The sequence below is a fragment of the Pinus tabuliformis genome, chromosome 2_2, assembly GCF_031772625.1.
Source record: "Pinus tabuliformis cultivar Carrire ecotype Pingquan chromosome 2_2, CPIR1, whole genome shotgun sequence".
In the NCBI taxonomy this organism is placed as follows: domain Eukaryota; kingdom Viridiplantae; phylum Streptophyta; class Pinopsida; order Pinales; family Pinaceae; genus Pinus; species Pinus tabuliformis.
The window spans coordinates 1,160,002,579-1,160,015,334 of record NC_142300.1 but is presented as its reverse complement, the minus strand read 5'-3'; the positions used below and the strand labels follow the sequence as shown (position 1 = coordinate 1,160,015,334).

General features: G+C 40.3%; 1 pseudogene; it reads right to left on the bottom strand.

The window, feature by feature from the left end:
- Positions 1-1,378: 1,378 nt before the first annotated feature.
- LOC149197541 (histidine kinase CRE1-like) overlaps positions 1,379-12,756 on the bottom strand; it is a 94,252-nt pseudogene continuing 82,874 nt past the window's right edge.

Sequence of the window (12,756 nt, the reverse complement as noted above, 5' to 3'; positions counted from 1 at the left end):
CTAATTAATTACATAAATATAATAAAAATTCCTGTGGGATAAAATTTATTATATTTAGTATAATTAATTACAATTTAATGTCTAAATAATCTTTATATGATCCTAACCAATTATAATATATAATTTTATTTAATTAGAGATGTTGTGGCTATTCTCTAATTAATTAAAATTATATGGATCACTAGACATTATTTCTTACATAAATTGCATAAACAAAACTATACACAGTACTTCACATTTCATGCTAAGTGAAATGGCGTATACACAGTTTAATATGAAGCAATTTAAAAACAATGAAAAGCGGAAACTATTACTCCAGAAAACCCTCATTTTAATGGTAAACACCAAGGCAGAGATAATGTATGCTCTGATACCAAATGTAAGCAGAAATAACGATTATTCTAATTAACAATCGAATTTCAACAATGCTAAATCTGAACTTTAATGCGGAATAAACTTTTACGCCCAAGAAAATTACCTCCAGCCATTGATGCTAAACACACTTCAGAAAAAAAACTTTCTGCTAAGCTTTGAGGGAGTCTCTTCTTTTATTTTCCACAAAACCCACGCGCTGCAATTCAGTCCAGCTCTTATGTTTGCTTGCTGCTTTCTCCACAAACGTTGACCTTCATATGTTCTTACGGGGAACCAAAACCTGCGCAGTTCTGCCTCTTTCACAATCGCCAGTCTGGTCTATTGGCCTCTCGCAAATCGAATTGCAAATTGAAGGCAATTTTCACCATGCAGAAGTAATCCTCCACGCTTCCAAGAGTAGGCACACTCCTCAACGCAACAAACAACAACGTATTGGAACGATGGTACCGTGAGCTTTATAAGCACATTATCTGTCTACGTAAACGTACAAGCACCAGCGGGATCCCTGAAATTAACTTGTAATTCATAGGCTCATGGCAGCACGAAAACGAGAGAAAGGAATTCTAAAATCTGGGCACTTCCAAGCTTTGCTCTCTCAACTTGATGGTGTAAAACTGAAGGGGATTGAGATGCAAGCTTGGGGACCAAACAGAGAAATATATAGCCAAGCTTCCATCAAGCTTCTGTTGGCTATGTGTCAGGTGTTCCACAGATCATGGTAGAGAACTCCAGATGGAGTAATGGACCACTTCAGAAGCTACCAACAAGAAATTAATTAACTGCAGTTGATTTCTGTAATTTAAGGAAATTACTGTAGTTGGTTTCCAGAATTAAGGAAATAATTGCAGTTCACTTCCATAATTGTAAGCAGCAGTTGGGAAAAACTTAATGGAGCTTAACATGATGCCATCACCAGTCTTCCATACTGCATAAGTTTATAGTAGATTTACAATGATCAACCTTTCAGAATTTCTATACCACTGATATAGTCCAAATCCAACAACTAAGGCTTTAATGAAGGGTTAGATTCACAGAACTGGGCCACAAGTCTATAGAGTTCTTCTTCTTCAAAGGGATTTGACACATAACCATCCATTCCACATCTCAAGCATTCTTCATAAGTTGCCTGGATTACATCAACTGTCATAGCAAATATGGGTACATGCTATTTCCTAACATTACCATATGCTTCTTATGAAATAATACCTAATTTGATCTGCTTATTCACCTTTTCTTCCATGTTACGAATTTTTCTAGTTGCTTCAAACCCATCCATTTCATGCATTTGAACATCCATGAAGCAAGCATGAAACTTATGTGGCAACTGAAGTATTTCAATTGCATTCTTCCCACTTTCATCACACTCCACATTTGCTCCATACTTCTTCAGAGCGCTAGCAACGACTGTTCGATTTACTCTATTGTCAGCGACCACCAATATCTTCTTCCCAAACAAGATACTGCAGAAAAGGAGACCCATGCATAAGCCCCTTACCCTGCTGCCTTTTACTGCTCAGACCTAATTCTTGCTGAGGACATGCTGCCACCATGCTTGCTCTAAGAGGCTTCATGATTACAGTCTCCACAAACCCAACTTCTTTAGCCTTCTCAAATTCCAGACTGGTAATTGAGGTTGCTAGTAGTATCATCTTCAATGATTCCAGAGATAATCTTCCTCTGCCATTCTGTATGGAGTCTCTTAGAAATTGAGGGAATATCAGACCCATTCCTGGAACCCAAGATTCCTTATCAACTAGTATCATATTTGTCATCTTCGTTTGACTGCAAATATCACCATTCTGTCTTCCAGATATCACTTCCACTGCTGACTTAACATCATAGGCTACTTCAACATCATAGGCTACTTCAACTTGCACACCAAGCCTTTGCAAATAATATTTATTAAGCTGAAAGGCTCATTCTCCAGCCCAGTATGATGTGTAAGTTTGTTTCTCCATCATCAAAGTTGAAATTCTGGCCATGTAGGCCAAAATAAATAAAACATTTAAATAATGTCTACTCATAAAAAAAATTGCAAGTGAAGAAATTGGATCCCTCTCGGCTCATGTATCCGTATTTAAAATAGATCTATACTAGTATTTAGTAACTTGTGCTTGGACGTGTTTTCCATCTACTATAACAAATTTCATTCCCATGAATCTGGTTGGTAAGGATTCTGACTGAGGCCGAGTTTGCATCAGATTTTCTTAAGAGACCAGTGAAAGTGAAAGTGAAAGTGCTTCCAATATTGGGACAACTAACAATCCTTATCTCACCACCCATAAGTTCCACAAGAAATCTTCTAATGCTTAACCCTATCCCTATTCCTCCATATGTTCAGGAAGTAGAAATTTCTGCTTGCATGAACGAGATGAAGACACGTTCCTGTGCATGCAAGGGAACTCCTATTCCTATATCTTCCACAATGACTGCTAAATTTACAGAATTAGATGTCTCCAGAGAGATCTCCTTATCTGAAGTGCCTAGTTGCTGATGTGTGCCATCAGATAGTAGCAACTTAAAGGTTTTTCCTGAAGATCATATGCCGTTTCGGAATTCTGGCAATCCGAAGTGTCTTCAGCGGCACTAATGACACCATCATATATCGTTGTCCCATTTATCCATGGCATTTGAGACGAAAATAGGTGCCTCAGTTCCCTTGATATATGTTTCAACAAAATAAAATTATTTACATTGCAATCGAGGGAACATCATATGATTCATTCTGACCTGAAGAGGCTGAATTCGTATGTCTTTTCATAGGAAAAAACCTGATACTTCGCCTTCTTTGTAATCCCACATCTATTCAACCGAAAGTATTTTTCATATTTTATATTCAGTATTGTTTGCGTCAATTATCAAAGCGTTGAATTTTGGAACCTCCTTTCGATTCCTTGCATTAGTGTTGGCTAGGGCTTCATTTAGTGAGCGTATAGCATGGAATAAGTATGCCTCACGCCAATTTCTTTTGAAAATTGAGGGTGCCAATGAGACATACAAATTATTTTTGGCCTTAATTGAGCCAGATTAAGCTACACGATTATCCTTCCAATTTTGAGGCACAAATTGCCATCTATCACTGCGGGAAAGACATATTTTTTTTGGTGGGAGTAGCTCAAAGAAGTAAAACATTTGAATGAAAAGAAGATTTCAGGGAAGAAATTTAGAGAGGGCTTCCAAAAGAAGTATATGTATGAACATTACTATGAGAGAAAAATGCATGAGTTTTTTTAACTCGAGTTGGGAAACATGAAAATGGAAGAATATGGTCAGAAATTCACTGAATTACTAAGGTATGTAGATTTTATCAGAGATGAAAAGCTAAAGATATAGAGATATGTGAGTGTATTACCACCATTCTATGGTAACGCGATTAGATATGATGAACCAAAGACTTTGGATGAAGCTATGATGAAGGAAAAGTATCTCTATGAGTAGGGCAAAAAGAATCTAACTTTCCAAAGGGCTTGGGATGACAAAAAAATAAGAAAGGTGGAGCAAAGAGAGAAGGAGTTATAACCTTCAATCTTCAAGAACAATTCTCAAGGAAATAAAAAAACTCAACTAGTCCATAGTGAACCAAAGGGGGCTAATGTCTTGAATAAGAGACCAAAATTTCAACCCATTAGTTGTCGGAGTTGTGCAGGAGCATTGATATAGGGATTACCCACATAAAGAAGGAAAAATGAGGATTGTACATCATATCTAAAGTGTTGATACATTAGAGGACATGGGCAAAAGCATGATCTAAGCATCATTGGACAACAGACAAGCTAAACACTAGGCACACATGGTTGAAGTGGAAGGTAAGTTAAATAATCATCCAATTGCCATTTTAATTGATTATAGAGCTAGCCATAGCTATATTGATCCTAAGTTGGTTGAAAAGTTTAAATTGAAGAAAACCAAGCATAGTAGAACTTGGTTAGTTCAATTAGCTACATGAGCTAAAAGAAGAATAACTGAATTGGTGAAGGAATGTCCCATAATAGGAATGGGCTAGATACAAATAGAAATTTAAACATAATACCAATGGGATCATATGATTTCCTAATTGGCATGGATTGGCTAGAAAGACATCATGCATTACTAGACTATCACAACAAAACATTTACTTGGATGAAGAAGGAAAACAAAGGAAAGTGCAAGGAGTACCAAGGTCAATTTCCATTAGGGAAATATCGGCTATGCAATTGAAGAATAATTTCAGAAAAGGGTGCCAAATTTATGCAACCCACATGGAGGAGATGGTTGAGGATCAAGCACCAATTTTGGATGATCGCCCAGTACTTAAGGAATTTGAAGATGCGTTTGCGAAATTTTAGGCTTATTTCCTAAAAGAGACATTGACTTCTCTAGATACTTGGTACCTAGAGCTGCACCAGTGTCCAAAACACCATACATGATGAGAACACTAGAACTAAAAGAATTACAAATGTAGCTAGAAAAGCTCTTATGAAAAGGGTACTTTTGTAGCGGCTACAACCACCCTCCAAAATTTTGCCTTAGTTTCATTTTGGAGCCTCCCTAAAAGAACTACAAATGTAGCTAGAAAAGCTCTTATGAAAAGGGTACTATTGTAGCGGCTACAACCACCTCCAAAATTTTGCCTTAGTTTCATTTTGGAGCCTCCCTACTAACCATCCTAGCAGCATTTCTTTCACTGTCAACTACATAGGTTTCATTGGTTTTTCAGTAGCTTGCCGACTTGTGCATGTTAGTTTGCTTCTATCCCCTCACAGGCTACCTTTCCGGACTTGGGCTAGTTGCTCGCTGAGTAGCTCCTTCAGAAAATTATGCAATTATGGAGGGGAACCAACCTTCCCTCTAGAAAATGCACAAATTTGTTGGACAACTTTCTGGGCTCATAAATTGCGTAATGCAGTCAGATAGTCTTCCTTGGGAAAATTGCACAATCTGGCCCAACATTGCAGCTCAACCTAGAAATTGTGAAAATTAGTTGGGCACACTGCTAAGCTCCAAAATTGCACAGAGCAGTCAGATAGGCTTCCTTGGAAAAACTACGCAATCTAGCCAGCATTGCAGCTCAACCCAAAAATTGTGCAATTCTGGGCAACAATCACCTGCTCCTCCCAGAAATTGCGCAATCCCTCTGGGACAACTAGCCCAGTTCCTCTAAAAAATTGCACAAATCCCTCTCTCAGTCAAGCAGGCTGTCGCATGTGCCTTCAGGTTGACTGTTTCCCTCCGGGACCGAACAAAACTGATTTGCATGCATGGCCTGCTCTTCCAGAAATAACAAAAGGTAACATGCAAAAGGCATCCCTAGATCTAGGGATCTATTTTTAGTAGCTGAAGGTTACATGCAAAGCTCATTTTAGAAACCTCTCGCCAAGTGTCACTTTTTCCTAGATTTGTGGCATGCGTGTCATAACCTCGATCTTATCAAAACTCATCAACCGGATGCTGCAGAGCTCATTCCTCACATCGATCTTACAACTCTGACATCCCACATCGCATGTAGGAGTCTTCGGCACTTTCAACTTAGATATTTCTGGGTAAGTCTGCTTTCATGTCTTGCGCTGCGTTTTTGTCGCTTTTTGTGTTTTGCTTTGTGTGAGTGTTGTCTGCTTGATTTCAGTGAGCGCTTTCTATCATTTCAATGTATGTTAGCTTGTAGAAGCACCGTTTCATTTTTCATTCGCATCTCACTGCTGTCGCGTGCATGAAATTGTTTTTGCACCGATGGTCGTCGTTGTGGCGACTTGCTTCACACACATGCATTCTTTCCCGTTTTCTGAATCTTGCACTTACTATTTACATGCATGATCATTCCCTCTTGTTTACACTTAGTATCACCATGCATTTAGACTTCTCATGCTTTCAGTCGCCTGTCAGCGGGTCTGGGCTGCCTTAGCCCAGACCTTGCATTGCCCGGCTAGCATTGTGCATTTCTGAAAGTGAAGGCTCTGACTTCCCTCCAGAAATTATGCAAGTCTGGCCCAACAATGACCTCCAGGCTTGCATTTTGCAATTCTGGGAGGCGATGCCTTGTTGGCCCCAGAATCTGCGCAATGCAGTTCGCTGGTTTGCATGTCACTGCTCGCTGAAATTGCGCATTGAGTAGTTTTAGTCCTCAACAGGTCAGGCTAGATTGTGCATTGCATAGTTCCAGTAGTCAGTTACCCTCCTGATAGCCTGGACTGTGCCTTGTGTAGTTTTGGCAGTCAGTCTCCTAGCCTCCCGGTGAAAATTGCATAATCTTCACAGACAGTCACATAGGTATGTTGCATGTTAGTCCTCCAGTTTGTTTTGGTTTTCGACTGACAGATTGCTTGTCATGAGTGTTTCTATGTCTCCAAGTATCACAGGTGTTCATCTGCCTCTTAGCAGCATAGGTACAATGGCTTCCAGGAGAGCAGAGTTGAAGACACCATTCAGAGCACAATTAGGGATGCAGTCAATCAAGTGTCTATGAACTTGCCTATCTATGAAGACATCAAGTTGTTCATGGACAAGGATATCAAGATGAAATGGAAACAACGTCATAGCGAGTAGCACCATCAGCAGCAATAGAAGGTAGCACACCTGCATGCGACAAATGCAAGAGGAGGGTTTTTGACAACGCAGAGGCGGAACAAAGTTGCAAGCTCAAGTAGATCTGCTCGTGATGAAAGCAGATTTGGAGATTGAGGCTATGAGGCGATGACACGACGAGAGGATCGCACGAAGGTAGAGAGAGAAATAGAGAAGGAGTTGCAGGTGCTGAAGCGGCAACTCAAAGAAGAACAGGAGCTGCACCGACAAGAGAAGAAGTTGCAGCGGGAACATGTACAATAGGAGGCGCAACATGCACAGATTGATGAAACTGCGCCTATATAGGCTATAGATCCATTCAACAATCGACATGGAGCAGACAGGGTGAGCAATGCTATCAATCGCATGCAAGGGTATTCAGGAGCATGGATGTCATTATGTGCACACATGCGATCCCACCCATTTGGCACACTCACCGAGGTGAAGACAAGAAGCACGTCCGACTGGAGCCAAGCATGTGTTTTGACAAGTTGATGCACATGGTCACTAGCACACACTCAGAGATCAACACAGACACTATGCATCAGTATGTTGCTAGTCCAGCTACACTCAAGACAATGATGCGCATGTTATCAAACAAGTTGGACAAAGGAGCCATACCAGTGTACCCGGATGCAACGGAGGCAAGAGTTCACTTTCAGCGGGATGTCACCATTGAGTGCACGAACATCATCACAGACGACCAAAGCTTGGCATCAATTTTCCACCATCGATCATCACAAGGATGTCGAAGAGTTGGTCTTACCACAACAGTATGAGTGTTAGTGATGTCTTGCATGGCTTGCTCAAGCCATTTTGTCTCACATGGGTACATGTGCAGATTGGATGTAACATCTTGTAAAGTGGAAGTCCAAGTGTCGATAGTTGAATGTAACAGTCATAGAGTAGTTGAAGAGTCATGAGGGTAGGTGAACAATCACAAAGGGAAATGTCAAGGGTCACCCTACCCTTTGCTATTTATAACACCTCATACCTCATTGTAGAGGCTTTGGTCAACCAAGCTTCCGATAGGAGTATCTTTGATCCAAAATCTTTTGCTTATAGATGTATTAAAGAATTATATGCATAAATTGCAGCTTAAACATAGAAATTTAATGTGCACATGAGAGAAGAGGAAAAACACATAAAGCATGAAAGAAGACAACAAGACTTGATAACAAAGTTTGTTCGACTTGGACTATGTATCCGGGCCCTGCTCGATCAATGGGGAGGCCTTCATTCATTAAGTGACATGAGAAAGAAGAGTGCAAGCATCAGTTACAAAAAGGAGTTTTATACCTCCATATTGAAAAATGGCCGAAAAATGCAGAACTTTGGTGGAGAAACGGACAATGGCATTGCGTTCGTGGCATCGAGAAATGTTGAAACCATATAAAATTTGTCAAAGTCTGACAAAGTGAAAATTCGGCCCTCCTACAAAATTCTGCCTCGAATTGCGTGCACTGCCTCCTCTCTCCAAGGCGCACTGATAAAATGCGTTTAAATAAAAATTTGCTGGTGTATTTTCCAAAGTTGATGGTTGGCTGAGTTGGTTAAGGATTTGATTAGTATGGAGGAGGTCGGGCGGTCAAACCCCGCCTCGTTTTTTTATACATCACAATTTTAAATTTAAACAAAATCCTTTTTTTTAAATAACGGGTTGGGCTAGGCTTGCCTTGGGTGGCCCGCCCCTCGTACCTACCTCCGCCGGTCTGTTGTAATGAATGAAGGTGGTTGAGGCTGGGTCCGCGCCCCAAGGGCCGACCCACCTTAATATATTTTATTTGTTTAAGTTGGGTTGTGGGGTGGCGGGGTCATGGCCGTCCACCCCGTTTGTTTGATGTTGGTTTCATGGGAGGGGCCAGGGGTTGTGGCCCTCCTCTCCACCAATATTTATTGTTGCATGGTATGGGTTGGGGTGGCAGGGTTGGTGGCCCGCCACCCCTTTTTATATATATATATATATATATTTTGTTTTTTTTTTGTTTTTTGAAACAAACTGTGCAATTTTGAAAATTTGGTTTTGGACCGAAGGAGTCATTTTAACGAGGCAACAATTTTGCCTGGAATTTGGCTGGATTCCGCCTGCCGAAAAAAGTCCAAATTTTACCTTCATTAATCCTGCCCAGTCATAAAAAAGTCAACCCATCTTTGACTGCCTCTATCTCCTTCATCTAGACTCAGATTGGAGTTCTGTTCGCACCGTTGGAATTAGGGCAACAAGCACTTCGATATGATGTCAAGTTCATCATCTTCATGCCACTTTGAATTTTGAGCTTTTTCCATGCCACTGGTGTCTGGAGATCCACCTGGATCAATCCTCCCCATTAAGGAGCTTTTGGACCGCCAAAAGCTTTATTCTTTGTTTTTCCATCCATTTTTCCTTGCTAGGGTGCATCCCCTTGAAACCAACTCGAAGGTATTCCACATCTCCTCGTTGTGAAGTCCAGGTCCTTCTGTCAAGGATGATGTCTTCAGGTAACTCATCGAGATACTCTGGTGCAAAGTCATCAACTATAGGAACTGTGCCCACCTCTTCAGTGTCCATAATAAACAGTGGCTCATACATCTTTAAGTTCTCCACATTCACTACGGAGTACATTTGCATATATATCGGTAAATTGAGACGAAAGGCATTGTTTCCAATCTTCTCCAAGATGGTGAATGGACCATACCGGATTGGTCGCAACTTCTTCCCTTCTCCCTTCATCCTTTCCTTGCTGATATGGAACCACACTTTGTCGCCCACTTAAAATTGATGGTCGACTCGGTGTTTGTCATGTCGAGCCTTGTACTGGGCTTGACTTTTCTCCAACTGCTCATGTACTTCTTGGTGAATCAACTAGATCCGTTGAATGAACTGTTGTGCTTTGTCCCTGTCATCACATCCACTGGAGTCATCTTCCCTTCCAAAGACCATATCAAAAGGGTCTTTTGGAAGGTAGCCAAAACATGTCTCAAATGGAGAACGATGCGTAGATGAGTGCACTGCTCAATTGTAGGAATGTTGTACATATGGAAGATGCTAATCCCACAACTTAGGATGTTTCCCACAATAGCGTCGCAACAAGTGTACCACGGTGTGGTTGAAAACCTCTGTCTATGCGTCAGTTTGTGGATGAAATTCCGTGCTTCTTTTCAACTTGGTGTCCATCATCTTCCACAAGTTGGTCCAAAATTCTTCGAGAAAGCGAGAGTCCCAATCTAACACAGTTGATGTGGGCAACGTAAAATGGACCCAAACATGCTGAAAGAAAAGATATGCAGTCTGCTCTGCAGTGATATGCTTTTTACAAGGCATTAAAATACACGTCTTACTAAAACGGTCAATGAAGACATACAAATAGTCATGACTTTTTCTAGACAATGGAAAACCTCCTACAAAATCCATCGACACACTTTCCCATGGACAACTCAGAATATGGAGTGGTGTGTAGAGCCCAAGTTTTCTATTAGAGGGCTTTGAAACAGAACACATCACACATCCCTTTACATAGCGAGTCACAATGTTATTCATATGAGGCCAAAAACAAAATCTTTGTACATGACACAAAGTTTTTTCAACACCAAAATGACTGGACAGAAGGGACGTGTGGGCCTCCCGGATTACATGTATACTTTCTCTTGTGGTTTATGCACATTTCCCATGAAAGTGATAGTTGTCCATGTGTGAACCATGGGTTAGTTTTGCATAAATTTCCTTAAAATCGTCATCGTTAGCATATTGTTTAGCATAACTTTCAAAAGATAACGAAGAATTATGCTAAATAACAAAAGCATAAATAGGAGGGCGAGATAGCATATCGCCACTTTGTTGCTAGTGCCCTTCTTATACTCTATTACTAGATGAAACTGCTGAAGAAAACCCATCCACCTAAAATGACAAGATTGCTGCAGCTTGGTTTGTGACTAAAGATACTGCAAGGGCTAATGATCCGTATGGATGATGGTCTCCTTGCTGATCAGGTAGTGTTTCCACTTTTTCACACTCTGGACCAAGGCATATAACTCCTTGTCATAAGTGGGATAGTTTATCACAGCCTGAGAGAACTTCTCTGAATGGTAACATATCGACTTCTTTTGCTACATTAGTACAACTCCCATGGCATATCCACTGGCGTCTGTCTCGATCTTGAATGGTTTTTGGAGATCTGGTAAGGCCAAGACCAGTGCGGTGCTGATCTTTTCTTTCAATGTTTCGAAGGACTTCTGCTACTTTCCTCCCCATTGAAAGACTTGCTTTACACTTGTCAATGCGTGTAAAGGTGCTGCAATAATAGAGAAATTGGCAATAAATCTTCTCCAATACTGTACTGCACCCAAAAAGCTGCGAACCTCGGTTACACTAGTAGGCTTGGGACAATTTACAATTGCTTCAACTTTAGAAGGATCAATTTTTAGCTGACCATGACCAACAATATGACCTAGGTAAACCAAAGAGGTTTTCCCAAACTCACACTTTGACAATTTTACATAGAGTTTTTTGTTTTTCAATACATCAAGCACTTTCTTCACATGGCATACATGTTCATTCCAACTTTTACTAAAGATAAGAATATCATCTAGATATACAAGAACAAATTCATCAATGAAAGGCCTAAAGAGATCATTCATGACCCTCATGAAAGTGGCTGGAGCGTTGTAAAGTCCGAATGGCATTACCATCCATTCAAACAACCCCTGTTTGGTCTTGAAGACGGTTTTCCACACATCCTGCTCTGCAATTCGAACTTAGTGATAACTATTATGAAAATCCAATTTGGTGAAATAGATAGCATTCTTTAACTGATCTAATAAGTCATCAACGCGGGGAAGAGGGTAACAATTTTTCATCGTGATTTTGTTTAGTGCTCGATAATCCACGCACATCCTCCATGTGCCATATTTCTTCGGCACTAAGACAATTGGTGAGCCGCATGGAGAAGTGCTTGGTCTGATGACCCCTTGGTTCAATAGTTCCTGCACCTGCTTTTTGATCTCCTCCATCTCAATGGTCGACATCCTGTACATGCCAATATTCAGTAAAGGAGCATCATGCTGCAAATGGATCTCATGTTGGATTCCCCTCTTCAGAGGTAATCCCCTTGGTTCCTAAAACATCTCATCATATTTAGAAATTAATTCACATAATTCCTTTTTATGCACATGATCACAACCCTGGAAAGCATCGGATAATTCTACATATTTTCCCCTTACAACCATAAGCATGCAACCCTTATTGGAATTCACCAACCTCTTCATTTGTCCTGCACTTACAAGGCTGACATTGATTTTAGTTTGATGAGCCCTTACAATATATTCTACCCCATATTTTTTGATTTGTTATTTGTTTTCATGATGGAAGAAGATTTACTTTCTTTCATATAGATATGGACTCCCTAACACCATGCCACAGATATCCAACGGTATCACATCAAGTTTTACCTCATCCACTAACTTCGAAGCGATCACAAATTTAACCTTGCACTGCTTAGTTATATTCAGTTTTGCTTTATCATGTATCCATCCAAGTGGGTAAGGTTTTGGATGTGGTTTGGTTTCCAATCCTAGCTTCTTTACCAAGGACTCTGCAATTAAGTTTGCTTGGGATCCGTATCAAATAGAGTTTCCACTTTCGTATGATTTATGATAACTCTAATATGAAATAGCTCAATTCTCTTTCATTCATTAGGAAGAGACTCATCTATTGAACTAGTGCCTTGATGTGATTCAGAATTAACATAAGGTGTAAGAGTAGCTTTTGTTCCTACTGCTGTGATCAATGGTTCATCTCCTTAATCGGATCCAAGGTCTTGCTGCATAGTTGCCACTATCTTCTTCTTGCCTTTTCCTCCATACTTCTTT